Genomic DNA, 14,683 nt, shown 5'->3' on the forward strand with positions numbered 1-14,683 from the left:
ACAATTTATAATAGCTAAATCTTCAAAACAGCCCAAATGCCCATCAATGGATAAACTGATACTTGGTATTTATATACAATGTGGTGTATAAATATATAATGGAATCTTATTCTACTGTAAAAAAGGATAAACTTGAGACATTTTTAGGTAAATGGATGCACCTGGAGACCATACTCTTAAGTAAAATAAAGCAGACACACAAGTGTAGATATTATACTGTTTCTTTTATGTGAGAAACCCGAAGAATAAATAATCAGCAAAATGGAGGATAGATATCAGGAAGTAGGGAGAACCTGTTTAAATGGAAAGGGGAACAAGAGATGGGAGAAGGGAAAAGACATTTTAAAAAATAATAATTGAAGGAAGAAATGGAAATGGAGCTTATGCAAATTGGAAGAGAAAAAAAGAGTTGGAAGGAGGTGAGGAAAAGGGGATTGAAAAAACAAGTAAGATGTGTTATGTTTGTGTACAATCCCCGATGGTGAATATGATCATTATGTACTATAAATGTGTACTGATAAAAAATATTATACTACAATTTAAAAAATACTCATTTCTCCAGGGATTATTTACAAGTCTAGTCTTATAAAGACACTTACTTTTAGCCCAAAAGATATGTTCAAAAATGGAATGGATTCAGAATAGTGGCTGCTAAGAATTAAATGACTTCAGATAAGTAAGGGTACCCACTTTACACAAGTGTGAAAATATACTCTTCCTTGTTTAAATTAAACAGCAAGCCAAAATCAAGAAATATTCTCTAGGCTACTGGATCTGTTTTCATTAAGTCTTTATCAATTATGTCTTTGTGGGGTTTTGGTTTTTGTTTTTCTTCTGGTACCAGGAATCAAACTCATGACCTTGCGCTTGCCAGGCAGGCGCTGTGCCGCTGAGCTAAATCCCCAGGCCCTCAACTATGTCTTGAGTAGTTATTGAGTTCTATATGTGAAGTATTACATGCTAGCTGCTTTGGAACTATGTAAAAATATATAAGACATAGTCTGGTGATCCTCAAGAGCATACTACAGTAGTAAAAATATTACATGTAAAAATAACCACTTTAGAGGTAAATGTTAGAAGTACTATAAGAGTTGTATCAACACAGAAGTTCTGAACTTTGATTTACTTCCACTAAGAAAAGAAAAAAATTGAATTTTGTCTCTATATGTTAAAGAGGTGCTCAGTTCCCTGGGGAAAGAGTAGACCAAAAATGTCCCCAATCAAAGAGCTGCATCACTCCACCCTCTTTAGAGGAGGAACATTTAGTTTAATAAAAATCCCTGGGGTGCCAGAGAATAGGATTAAGGACTAAATTTTGCCTTTGGATTTAGAAGAGTTTGAATCTGGATGACTCACACCTCCATTGGTCAGAAAATGGATACCACATCTCCCAAGAAGAAACTCCTCCGGGGTATGCTGCAAAATGTTTTCATGTTTCTGATACCCAGACCAAAATACTTATAAATCTGCAGCCACAGTTTTTCTCTGCCCTCCATGATTTGCCCTTATGTCATTTAGTTAACACATAAGTTCATGCATATTCAGAAAATTTAACAACAGATACTCTGACTTCTTAGAGGACGGGATGATCATTACAGTCTAAATAGGTACTAGAATTGCAACTAGTGTTGCAGAATGCAAGATTTGAAGCCAGAGACAAGTCCCAAGTTACCATTTTGTTGCTGTGTGACTTCTATCCCATATCATCTTGTGCCACATGTGGTCCTCTGAAGGTCAGCTGTGTGGTCCTGCTTAGCCTTAGGACTCTATCATTGGATAAAGTAACCAGGAAATACCTCACTGCTTCTCCTATAGTTTCCTCTGGACACCCCTGCTACACCATTCAGATGCAAAACAGAAGCCCATTCCGTTCCCTTTTCCTAAGAGCTGCATTTCGGCAGCTGTCAGAAGGAAGCTCATGAACATTGCTGGGAAGACAAGAGGACATGGGACCTCCTTCTGTGGAACAAAATCTGGCTCTTAGTCTCATTCGCAAAGCTATACACACTCTAATGAGGAGGAGCAGAGGACTTTGGAGAGGTACAGGTCTATGCACAGGGTCACCATGCCAGTCCTTGGACTGGCACCAACATTTCCACCCCCAAGTAAACATGGGATAATGTGTTGTACTTTTCACAGACAAAGCAAGTCATGGAAATTGTTTTATGAAAAGTACCTGGGAGTTTTGCCAACCTCTTTTTTGGTTCGTTATACCATCAATTATTAATACATTATTGCATAATGATTGCACTTTCCTCCTGTGCGTGCCATGGTGGTTGTCCCATTTTTGTTTGTAGAGATGGTATAAAAACTCAGTCTGTCTTGAATTTTAAGACTGGTCATCTGAATATTGGTAAAAAGATTCTTTATCGTGAATGTAGGTCTTCTGAGCAATTGTTGACTTTGTTATTAGGCTCACCTTTCAGAAGGTGGAACAAAAGAAACAAAAATTATTTTTCTGCACAAAGTCTGAGCAACTAGGAAGAAACTCAAAGTGTAGTAAAAAGATAAAGCACCTTGGAAGAAAGTAATCATGTCATATAGAATTTATAATAAATGGAGCTGAAAATGTAGAGAATGGCACAATACGCAGATTTTTAAATCAGAGGAAAAACAGAGTTCACCAGTGGAGACTACAAAGCTTAAGAAAGCCAAAAGGGTCCTAATTGTGCAGTCATAAATGTTAACGGGAGTAGTTTGCATTGTTTCACTAGTGTAAATCTTGAAAGAGTTAATTTAAACTTGGAGGTATGATAGACACTGTAAAATGATAGGAAACCGCTCAAGAGTAAAGGGCAACTAGGATGTGGGAAAAGAAAGGGAAAGAGGGAGAAATTTTGTATGTATGTATATACAGGATAGTTAACATGGTTGTTCTCTCTTCTATTTCTATGCTGAAAGAAACTGTCAATGAGTCTTTGGTTGATCAGTATTGCATTTCTATATCTTTTCATGAGAAACCACTTTGAAGATATCAATATGTAATACAACAACCATTGTTAATTCCCTACCACTTTGTTTGTAACTCCCTATTGTCTGTACTGTTCTTTTAATATGTTGTAAAATGTTGTCTGTCTGTTAGTGTTTTCCTCCTTTTATTTTTAAAATTAAAAAAAATTTAAAAATAAAAAAATAAAAAAATAAAAAGCCAGTGCATTACAAGAGGATTTGTTATCTAGTTTTAGAAGGATTTTGACCAGAAAAAGGAAGGTTCAGTGTATGAAGAAAACCATTGGAAGGGTAATTTTTCAAAAAGGTTGAAGTATGGCACGATCTTATCCACCTTTTTGTTTTTGTTTTTGTTTGTTTGGTTTTTTTTTCCTCCGGTACCGGGAACCGAACTCACGACCTTGCGCTTGCCAGGCAGGCGCTTTTGCCGCTGAGCTAAATCCCCAGCCCCCTCTTATCCACCTTTGTAACACTAGAATCTACTATGGTGCCAAGACCACCAGATTCTTGTCATATGATCCTACAGCATAGAGAACTTTTATCATGGCTCATGTAAGAAGTTGCTACTGTGGTGGTAACATGTGATGAAATGCGGAGACTGAAAGGGGCATCAGAAGGACAGGCCTATGGCAGCACAGACACCTAGTTGCCTACCTTATACATGACTCTTCTTTGTTAGGAACAGAACGATGACTTCATTTGGCAGAGCAAGCAATATGTTTAAAAAAAAATACATGTGCAGCCTGCAGTATAGCTTGGTATGGCCCCATGGTTATATTTGGAGCAGTGAAATGCAAAAGCAGTGCTAACAAGATTTCAGGCTTGGTTGAGATCATCTATCTTGGAAGAGTGGTCCTTTCATCTCTTTAGTATTCTAACTGCTGTCATCCTGTAGTGCAGTCATGATGGCTGGTCTCAAGCAGCCATTTTAGGCTATGCCATGGTTGAAAGGAGGGACATTATATACTGAAGATAGTGAAGAATAAAGATAGAAAACCTGGGTTATTGGTGACTCTCTGGCTCCACATTTGAATTTTATGCCTCTGGACTCTTTTTTACTACAAACCAACATTTCCATTTTGGTTAAAGATATGTTATTCTGAGATGTCTGATATGTGCAATTAAAATTAAATCTAATCCTACCTAATAATATCTCCAGGAAGAATCTCAGGGACAAGACATACAAGCATGTGTAAATCCCAATGGGAAAAAAATTGAAAAGAGTTCTATCACCTTGAAAGGATCTAGGGATAGAAATTGTGATTTATATGAGACATGACACATTCAGTGAAAATTATTATTGCCCAAATGTATTTATTTTGGGTGGCTTTGCTATCAGATTATCAGCTTTCATTTAATAGCTCACATTTTAGAGGATTTACTACTCGCCAGGTGCGGTTTCAAGTATTTTATATGTATTATATGCTATACTCACTACAGCAGGCACTACTAAAATTCATGTGGTGCAAATAATGGAGTGGAAGTGAGACTTAAATAATTATTTAATAGCAATTATTATTATTTAATAATAATTGTTTTTAATGATGGAAACAGGGCTCAAGTGGGCTCAGAGCTGTCTTTACTAGTATACAAGGTGTGATCATATCTTGATCACAAATATAATCAATGTTTATATTTTTAAATGTATTCTAGTAAAAGACACATTCCAGTTGCTCCACATCAAAACACCTCCTCCCCATTGTTTCAGACACACTTATCCCACCATTCTTTCCACTTCATGAAACAGTTCTAGACGTCCACTTCATGAGTCTCTTTAGTTGTACTGTTAGGGCTGCTTCAGTGTCCTGATTCTATTCAATATGCTCATCTTGCATCACCATTTTGACTTTGGGGAAGAACTGGAAGTTGCATGGTTGCAGATCTAGCGAGTAAGGCTGATAGGGCCACAGTGTAATGTTTTTATTTGATAGAAATTCCTATAAACATTTCAAATTAATTCAGGATATCTAGGCAACCACAAACAGCTTCTGTCTTTCAGTGTACTAGTAAAGAAAGGGTCATTGAATACAATCTGAGAAATGTGAGATGTGCATTTAGATAAATTCAATAAGCTCAAGCAACGTTAACCTGCGGGGAGGTCTCCTGACGCTTGCCCGAGTTTCTTATTCAAATAGTTCCTTCTTAAGCACTGTATTATTAGCTGTGAACATGAAAGATATGTTTATCAGGCATGCAAGAAATAGAATAAATTCAGCCTTGAAAAGGGAAGACTCATGGAAATATTGTAGCCTCATTAGATACTCCATGTACAGATATAGATGATATAGATATAGATATAGATAGATATGTATTGAGGCAGGATCTTGCTAGGTAGTTCAGGCTAAAGTTGAACTTGCTATGTATCCCAGACTTCCCTCAAATTCACCATCATCCTGACCCAGATCCTGAGTGCCCAGATTATAGGTGTGTACCACCATGCCCCACATTATTTTATAATTTTAAAACTTTAGATGCCTCCAACATCGTCAGTTCATGCCCTCCAGGGATGGTGAGAATGCAAAGTGTCACAAGACTTATGGAGACAATATTTTGCAATATCATAACATTTGCCACTTTTGCAAATTTATATATGCATCAGCTTGTTGATCAGAAATGTCACTATTATAGCATTATTACAAAGATACACTAGTGAGAGGTTTTAAAAACTAGCAAAAAAAAGCAATGCAAATTAATAAACCTTCCTATTTACAGTAATTTGCAAAATTAAAAAGCTAAAAACAACCCCAGATTAATCAACTATGTAGTTATTGAATATACTGTAATATACCCACACCATTGCATTATAAAAACAAATGAAGAATATTACTCTATTGAATGATCTCCAAGATCCAGTGTAAGATGAATAAAGCAATGTGCAGATAAGATTGTATAGTGTGGTGTCTGTAACTTAGTTTTATTGGAGGGGCAATGCAGAGAAAGAGGACGGTATTTGCTTATTAAAACTAGAAAGAAGATGGAGGTAATGAGGATAGATACTAGAGTTGAACATACCTTGTTTATATATTTGTCAGAACCATACACATATTTTACATTACTATAAAATAAAATCACATTGAAAAGTCTAATCCCTTGTAATTGAAAAATACCTGTGCATCTGTGCATAAGCAGGAACAAATTTGGGTGGCTTTAGAACATTCGTTTGTCTGTTCATACAAAATGAAGAACAACAACAAAATCTAAGAACACTCCTAAACTGATTTCAATGTTCAAACTATAGAAGTTAGTGCGGGTATTAATCTAGACTTGTGTGTGTATGAAAAAATAAAGTAGATTAGTGTTAAGAATAGATTCTTCAGAGAAAGAAATATATATGCATGCATATATAAAACATATATACATGCACACAGATATGAACACAAGTATATATGAGATCAGGTTTAGAGCTGTGTAGTTCTGAATTTGAAGTGAAAGAATCAGTGTAAACTGATGTATTCCTGTCTTTAAAGAGCCACAAATAAGAAACCCACTAGTAACAGCACTTTTTCATCAGTACTGTGGTTTCTAAATATTATTTTCCCACTAAAATGAAACTGACCTTCTCAGAAAGAGATATTTGAGTCAAGACATAAGATTTAAAAATGTATAAGAGAATTCTAGAATTTTGTCATACTAAAAAGAAAAGAAATTATCAAGGGCCACTTGGGTTGTATCAAAGAGACCTCCCTTATTGAAAAGTAGGGCCTGCTGAGCATCATCAAGAATATTAATTTCTTTTTTTTTTATTTTAGAAATAAAAGGAGGAAAATACTAACAGACCGACAACATTTTACAAAATAGCATAGGATCAGTACAGACATTACAGAGTTACAAACAGAGTGGTAGGGAATTAACAATGCTTATTGTATTACATATTGATATCTTCAATGTAGTTTCTCATGAAAACACATATAGACATACAAAGCTAATCAACCAATGCCTCACTGACAGTTTCTTTAAGCAAGGAAATACACGACAGTAGAACACCCGTGTTAACTATCCTGCATATACATATATACAAACTAATTTCAACAGATAAAACACACCAAATATATTTATGAGTTCATAATAATATTTTAAAGATTCTTATTAATCATCTTTATTGATGAAGATATTAGGGAACTGATTAGTTTAATAATTAATAAGTGAAGATAAATAAGAGTTTGTCTGCCTTTCCTACATAAACTGTCTATGGGGGTAAATAAATAAATGACATCAGGTGCATATTTCTAAAGAAGTATTCCAAATAAAAACCAAAAGGAATGATTCAAGTCAAATGTCACTTTGCATATGTACTAAGTTAATGGATTTAGATAAAAGTCGTCATCAGCTGTCAGCATCACAAAAAAAGAGAGGCGTCACATGTCCTGTTCCTCCTAGGAGGAATCCCGAATCAGTCCTGAACCCGAATCTCTTCAGACCTCCAGATACTGTGCCCAAGTTTTCTCTGCCAGGTGACAAAAGAAACACTAAACAAAACTATGGTGATGTGTAGAAAAATAAAATCTCTATAATATTCTCCAGGATAAACCACCTATTTTATTTAACAAACAAACCTGAGAGGAAAAATTAAAATGAAGTGAACAAGAGCACTGGTAAATTAAAAAAGAAATTTAAGCAATATATTAATAAACTGTTATAGTAGGAACTTTCTGCATCCTGACTTAAGCAAAGAGAAATAATTTAAGATGTTTTCTTTTTAATTTGGAGGTTAGTATAATGGTCTTGTGGTTGTTAATCATTCAGTCCTTTTGTTTTAGAGAAACTGAAGAATTATGGATGACACTGTACAGTATCTTGGATTTACTTAAAAACAATCTAGGCAGAAGAGAACTGGGTAAGGACACAGATGAAGTAAGAGTGAGCAGATGCTGACATATTTACAGCTGGGTGATAGGTACAGAGAAAATGATGATCGTCAACCTATTCTCGTGTACATTTGACATTTTCTGTAATACAATGTTAAGGTTAAATTGCACCTCTTGATTCAAAATATTTCTGTTCAAAAAATCTTGAAATGTATGTAGACATAGATCTTCAAAAAAGTAAGCTCACCAGAACCAAAGAAATGAAACCATAGAAAAAGGCTCATTGAATTTAAGCACAGGTCATGCCTTTGATTTGCAGTAAAGTGATGGAGAAAATTTGGAGACCAACACCAGTGCTCTTTCTGTTTCACAGCTGACTCTTAGTCAAGGGACGTGGGTGTCAGAGGAAGCTCAGTGTTTCTGGATAATCAGGAGAAGCAATCAACCAAAGATATACAAAAGTATATATTTGGCTAAAAATAGAAACTTTTGAGGTGACTGAGCAGTACATTGGGCTTTTCTCTCAATTTTTAGGTCACAGTGAACACAGGTTAAAGCTTGATGGCTACATGAAAGGGATGTTATAGAGAGAATGCCTGTATCAGCTTGGAGACTGAACTAAGAGACCCCAGTGCACCCTTCCTATGCAATGACAGCACAGCTCTCTAATGAGATGATTCTTCTTGTTTAGACACAGCTCATTACTCTTGTTGGAGGCCTGCCATGTGCCATTGGCAGGTGTAGTACCTCACTTGATAATCCTCTGCCAGCTACAAACTTAAAAAAGTCATATGGTTTATACCAAATAATTACAGTTGTGCTAAATTGGGATTTGGTAGAGTTATTGAATTCCTAGAAAGTCTAAGCTGGCCTGTATCATGAAGGAGGTCAGGTCCTGGTCCACATGCCAAGTGCCTGGGTGGGTTTGGTATCTCAGCCTCTCCTCTTCCTTTCCTATGAGCAGCTGTTGAGAGCACACAGCTCTTGAGCTGCCTGTTCTGCAGGACAGCAGCCTAGCCAAGGCCCTGAGGCCCAGCTTTTGAGACATTCCACCACTTCAAGCAACATTCCACCACTCCCATCTCTTTTTCTTTAAGCTTTCTTATAACTAGGCTGCAAAGGTCTATTTCATTTAAAAAATGAATTCCTAATGTCAGTGAGCAAGTTGGGTAGGTGTTGAGGTGGGCATTCTGAAATGACGTAGTATAACCAATTTAACTAGTCTGGCATTTGCAAAGAGAAACTGATCCCATAGTCTACAGTGGAGTGGGGTCCTGCTGCCTCAGACCGAAGGAAACCACTAACCAGGACCTCAGAGGTAGATTGATAATTAACTATTTAATCAAGGAAGGAAGGAAGATATGGTGCTGGTCTCCCAAAACTCTGGAAGGAAGCCCATACTGTCCTTGTGGTGTTGTCTTTCCTTTCCTTCTGATTGTCAGTGACATGAATCTCTGCTCCATTCTACATGGAATATTTCTGATCTAATTCTAATAGCCCTACATTTCAAGAGATGGATATAAACTCCAGATGGATATTACAAGAAAATTGGATTGCTCTGCCTTGAGTGATATACAGAAAGGCCATTTCTCCATCAAGCAGTAGGAAAAATTGTAACAGTAATATGCGTTTGAAATGAAATGGTTCATGGATTAGAGGTGACACTGCCTCTTGTAAGTGTGAAATGGTTCCTTCTGTTTGGCAGCATGTGGATCAAACAAAGAAAGGAACATGAACAGTTTGATGTTTATTTATTAATTATATTATCTGCCTCAATTCTCTATCTGTAACATCACAATAATATTCTTTGAAAGGCTACATATTTAAATACTTTCATGCTTCGTTTAGATCAAATATGGTTTGTTCCTGCAGATAAGTCACCCCCAGATCTAGAGTTCTATAGAGTTGATCTTAATAGGCAGCTACTTTGGAATTTGCTGCATTTCCACATGGTGGATGAAAGGATTCTGCATTCATTACTCAGTTCTTTTCCCTCTTTGACATTTCAAGCCACACATTGGTGCACCCTTATCTTCAAGCTCATTTTCCTTGGTCGTTCCATCACCTAACTCGCAATTTTCCTTCCCACACCACCTCTGCCAACACCTTTGGTGTCCCAGTCAAGCTTACGACCATTCTAGGACTTTTGCCTTGAACACAGGACACCCTGTGTTTACATTTTCTCCCTCTGCACACTATAAGTAGGTTGAAACTGGCATTTCCCATGCAGAGTCTACAATGATACACTGAAAAGAATGTGAGTTCAGTGAACATTTGCCATGACTCAGTGTGCAGAAGGGTAGTTTATATCTGGGGTTGACTTTTCTCACCACAGCCCGCCACATTCAATCTGCCCCAAAGTCTATCTCGGGTAGTATATGAGGGCCTTTTCAAATGCAACCAGGCTGAGAAGGAAAACAAATAGACAAACAAAAGAATATGAACAGTTTTTAGGAAAAATCAAAAGGAACTGTCAAGAAAGCTAATCTCAGTGAAAAGTGTCGCTCATCCATTTGTCTCTCCTTCAAAGGCCCCATCACCATGGGAGGCCCACTCTTCCTGCCAATCCCTGAGCTTTCAAAGTATTTCTTCCTGGAATGGACTGAATGCCTGGCAACTCATTCCCAAGCCAGAAGCAAGTGGAGGGAGAAGTGATTTTTTACCTATTCATTTTTGATCCGTGGCGGTGATCTGAAAGGTATGCAAAGGCTGTAGGAAAGGAAATCCTCGGCAAGGAAGGGAGGGTATTCTTTGTTCTGCAATAAGGCACACTAACACATCGAACCCGTGGACGGAAGAGGGTGTTCACTGTCTAAAACAGGGCTCACTGTAGCCATGTGCCGAGGGATGGAGGTTACAGCAGATAAGAGAACTCATTTCCAGATCACCATCGTCTTGTAGATGATGAATGTATTATCAGATAATTTCATGAGTATTACAGCTGTCAGAATCAAAATAAAGTCACTCTTGAAAGCCCCAAGAAACACAAAGCCAAAAAGTAATAGTAAATTCAACCAGAAGATTATGAAGGAAGGGATAGCACACATGTGCGCCCAAGAAGAACTACTCACAGAAATCTTCCAGAACCACGACCTAGCACTAAAATACTTCTACAAAGACATCCGCCCAACAACAGTCCATTTAACTGTAGACTGATGTCACCCTTGTTATTGAGCCTTGTAGGTAAGGATTATAGTTTCAAAATACCTCTAGCCTCAACCTCCTTAAATGTACACGTAATTCATGGCATGCGTATTCCCATTGCAATCCTGTTATTCCCAACTCTACACATCTTCGGAGAATGTCCCTACCTATAATTTAGGCTGACTCAGGTCTTCTAAGATGCCACATAAATGTTTAGCTAGTCAGCAGTTAAATCTTCCTGTCCCATGTCAAGTGGTAATTGTTAAGAGTTAGCCTCAGGAATGGCACAATCTCAGCATCCAGATGAAGAATAACCTTGGATGGGAAATAACTGGAAAAACAAAAGGAGGTATTTCCTAATGGGGGAAGCTAAGTGGGGCTCTGGCTAATTTGTTGAAAGCAATTTACTGAAGTTAACTTGAAAAATGACAGGTTTTTTTTTTACTCACTGGAGGGTTTTGTTTCTGTTTTACTTTAGTTCCTGTCCCTCCCTCCGGCTCTCCTTTCTCCTGCCTGTGAGCCTGACCCTTACTTCTCTAACAAAGTAGCTCTGGCAGAACTTGGAGGCAGAGTTAAGGGAAAACACAGGTCAAATATGAAACCAAATCTTTCTAAACAACCTTAAAATTTTGTAAATTAAGGATTTGGCAAGTTGTTTTCCAGTAAATTGGTGGGTTAGTAAATTGACTTGGGTATTTTGCAAATTGTTTTTCAGTAAATTGGTGGTTCAGAAAATTGACTTGCCTCCCCAAAGCACAGTTACCTCCTAATTATCTCCTTTCTCTGTCAAGTTCCGATCACTTCCATCTCAGTAAAAAAGAGAGATGCCATCTGCGGAGAGGTTCTGGTTTGCACACCACAAGATGATGTGCGGACAACTACACATACTGCCGACTTTCTGGGTTTGAGTAATGAGGTGAAAAAAGACTTCCCTCTGCTCCTCCATGCTACAATCCTGCCCTGTGTTAGGCCACCTTGAAAGCAAACATCCCCAGAGTCCTTGCATTTAGGCTGTGCACAGTAGCATTTTTAGTTGTCAGCTGAGTGATCAGATTTAAGAATAATTCCAACCCAAATCCCCATAAACAACTTCTCTCCGGTGTTCATGGCTGTGAATCCATTTGAGCTGTGATAACAAAACACCACACACTGGGCGGCTTATAAACAACAGAAGTTTATTTCACACAGATTTGGAAGCTTGGGAGTCCAACATCAAAGAATTCACAGATGAGGACCCACTTTCTGGATCACACAGACAATGCCTTTCCACTGACTCTTCACAAGGTAAAAGGCAAGATAACTTTCTGGGGTCCTTATCCAATTCTTGGGGGGGGGGTCTACTCTAATTCTCTAATCACTCCCAAAACCTCCATTTCCCAATGCCATCACGTTAAAGATCAGCTCTCAACATAAGAGTGGCAGGGGAGCATTCCATCCGCTGCAGGTCCAGAGTATCTGTAAAAACATCATCAGTCGACACAAGTGACATTTCCTTATCAAATTTCAATATCTGAACTGCTACAGTTTACTGTTACATTTCCCTTCTTTCTTTGGCTACTACTCACTCTTATCTTTTGTTGCTTACATCAGAATCTAAGCTCTTTGGAAAGATCCTTGAAGAAAACATGGGAAGTTCAAGAGAAAAAAATGCAGAGCAGAGCAACAATGAAAAACTCCTATAAAATCACATCCCATATAAAACTGTGTATCCTATAAAATTGGCAAAGCACACAAAAAGGAAGTCTGCTGCTGTTGGTTCATAGTTACCCGTCTCTCCTTCCGTACAACACCACTGGCTCATAACTGTCCCTGGAGGTACAAACTGGAACAGTGCCTCTGGAAAAGCATCTGCAAGCACACAGAGTATTTAAAAACACCTACTGATCTTCGATTTCTTTTCTAGGGATTTTTCCTAAGAAAATTTAAATATATGCAAAAGTTATTGACCTACTGATTTTTATAATAGTAAAATAGTAAAAACAATAGAACTAACTTTAATGTCCATCCTTACCGAATTTTCAAAATATAGTGTTACAACCATGTAAATTTTAGAAACTACCAAGGAATTTTAAGTAAAGAAAACAGTAAGTTTTTAACAGTATGTATAATATTGTTATATTTTCAAGCACAGCATATGTCACGCCAAAAAATAATAATGGATATACTAAATTAAATGATAACACTTATCTTTAAGTTGAGATATTATATGCCCATTTTATGCTTTTTTCAGACCTTTTTTTTTTCAAATCTACAATTTAAAACGCCTTCAGCCGGGAGTGGTGGCGCACGCCTGTAATCCCAGCACTAGGGAGGCTGAGGCAAGAGTATCGTTGTGAGTTCAAGACCAGCCTGGGCTACAAAGTGAGCTCAAGGCCAGCCTGAACTGCACAGCGAGACCCTGTCTCAAAAAGACAAAAAAAAACAAAAACAAAAACAAAAACGCCTTCAATGAAGCAAGCCTGGTTTTAACCTTTAAGACTAAAAAATTGTTTAACGATTTTCCTAACAGGAGGAAGGGTCTAAAACAGGAGTTCTATTTCCTTCGCACAAAGAATTTCATAACACCGCTAATCTACTTCTTTATCAAAACCTCTCTCTAAAATGCGACGCTCAGAAGCATCTCCCATGTACGAACGAACTGGTAACACAGCAACGCCTTAAACACCGAAAGAGCAAGACTTCGCTGACTTGGAGAAATTACAGTCTTCCCGCTCCTGCTCCTCTAACGCGAGCTCGTGTTTCCGAGCGGCGGGCCTCCGGGAGGAGCGGTCGGGTCCTCCTGCCGCTCTCTGCCTGCCCTGTTGCATTTTTGACACCAGCTGCATTTAACCCAGCGGGAGGCCGGCGCAGCGGGCATCCTCCCCGTGGTAAATGGGAGGATCCAAAACTGCAGGAGAAGATGCTGGCCCAGCCCCAGCATTCTGGAGACACAGAGAGGCGCCTCAGGAGGGGGTGACTGCAATAATTATTATTATTTAGTGGTTTTTTAAAAAATCAGGGCAGTGCCTTTTAGAAAACGCACAAGAGCACGAACTAACGTCACACGGCTAGAAGGCAGCTGACAGCTGTGTGCAGCAGCGAGTCACCCAGAAACGCAGCTACGCTGTTTCGGGGCTGCAGGGGCGGGGAGAGCCCTCGGAGCCCGCGCTCCCCACGGAAGCTAGTCGTCCGCGCCGGCTGTCCGCTGCCTTTGGGGCGGCCGGGAGCTGCGCTCTCACCGTTGCGTAATCGCGGGCTGCGGCTCTGGGCTAGCGCGCTGCGCTCCGGCGCCCTCTGCTGGGCGCGCGGGAGAACCGGGCCCTGGCGGACGCCTTGGACCAAGGTTTTCGGCTTTAAAGAAAGGCTACTTTTTCACTCTGCCACCTCGCCAGAAGGAATTTTCAGCAGAAAAAGAGAAAAGAGCCGTAACGTACCGCACAAAGACCCGCCAGAGGTGGCAGCGCCCAGTCCTCTCCAGACGCCTGCGGGGGAGCAACCTGGCCTGGGCCAGACGGAGCGGGGCGGGGGCCACCCGCACGGGAGCCCTGCCTCATCCTCCCCTTGCCTTAAACCCTGCCTGGTGTCTTAGAAGCAGAAAGACCCTCAGATCGCAGGAATGTCCTAAACGTCTTCTCTTCCTTCCCTCAATTCTTTTTTTTTTTTTTTTTAAGGGAGTAGTACATGAGACACAAACAAAAAAATAGAACAGTAGCAGCATACCAGTATCACGAACATAAACAAATCAAAGCAAAAACATTCAAAGTGATACAGGGTCTCAAGACAAATTAATACAAATCAACAGGGGT

Source organism: Chinchilla lanigera, unplaced genomic scaffold (assembly GCF_000276665.1).
Source record: "Chinchilla lanigera isolate Chin_1 unplaced genomic scaffold, ChiLan1.0 scaffold00038, whole genome shotgun sequence".
NCBI classification, from domain to species: Eukaryota; Metazoa; Chordata; class Mammalia; order Rodentia; family Chinchillidae; genus Chinchilla; species Chinchilla lanigera.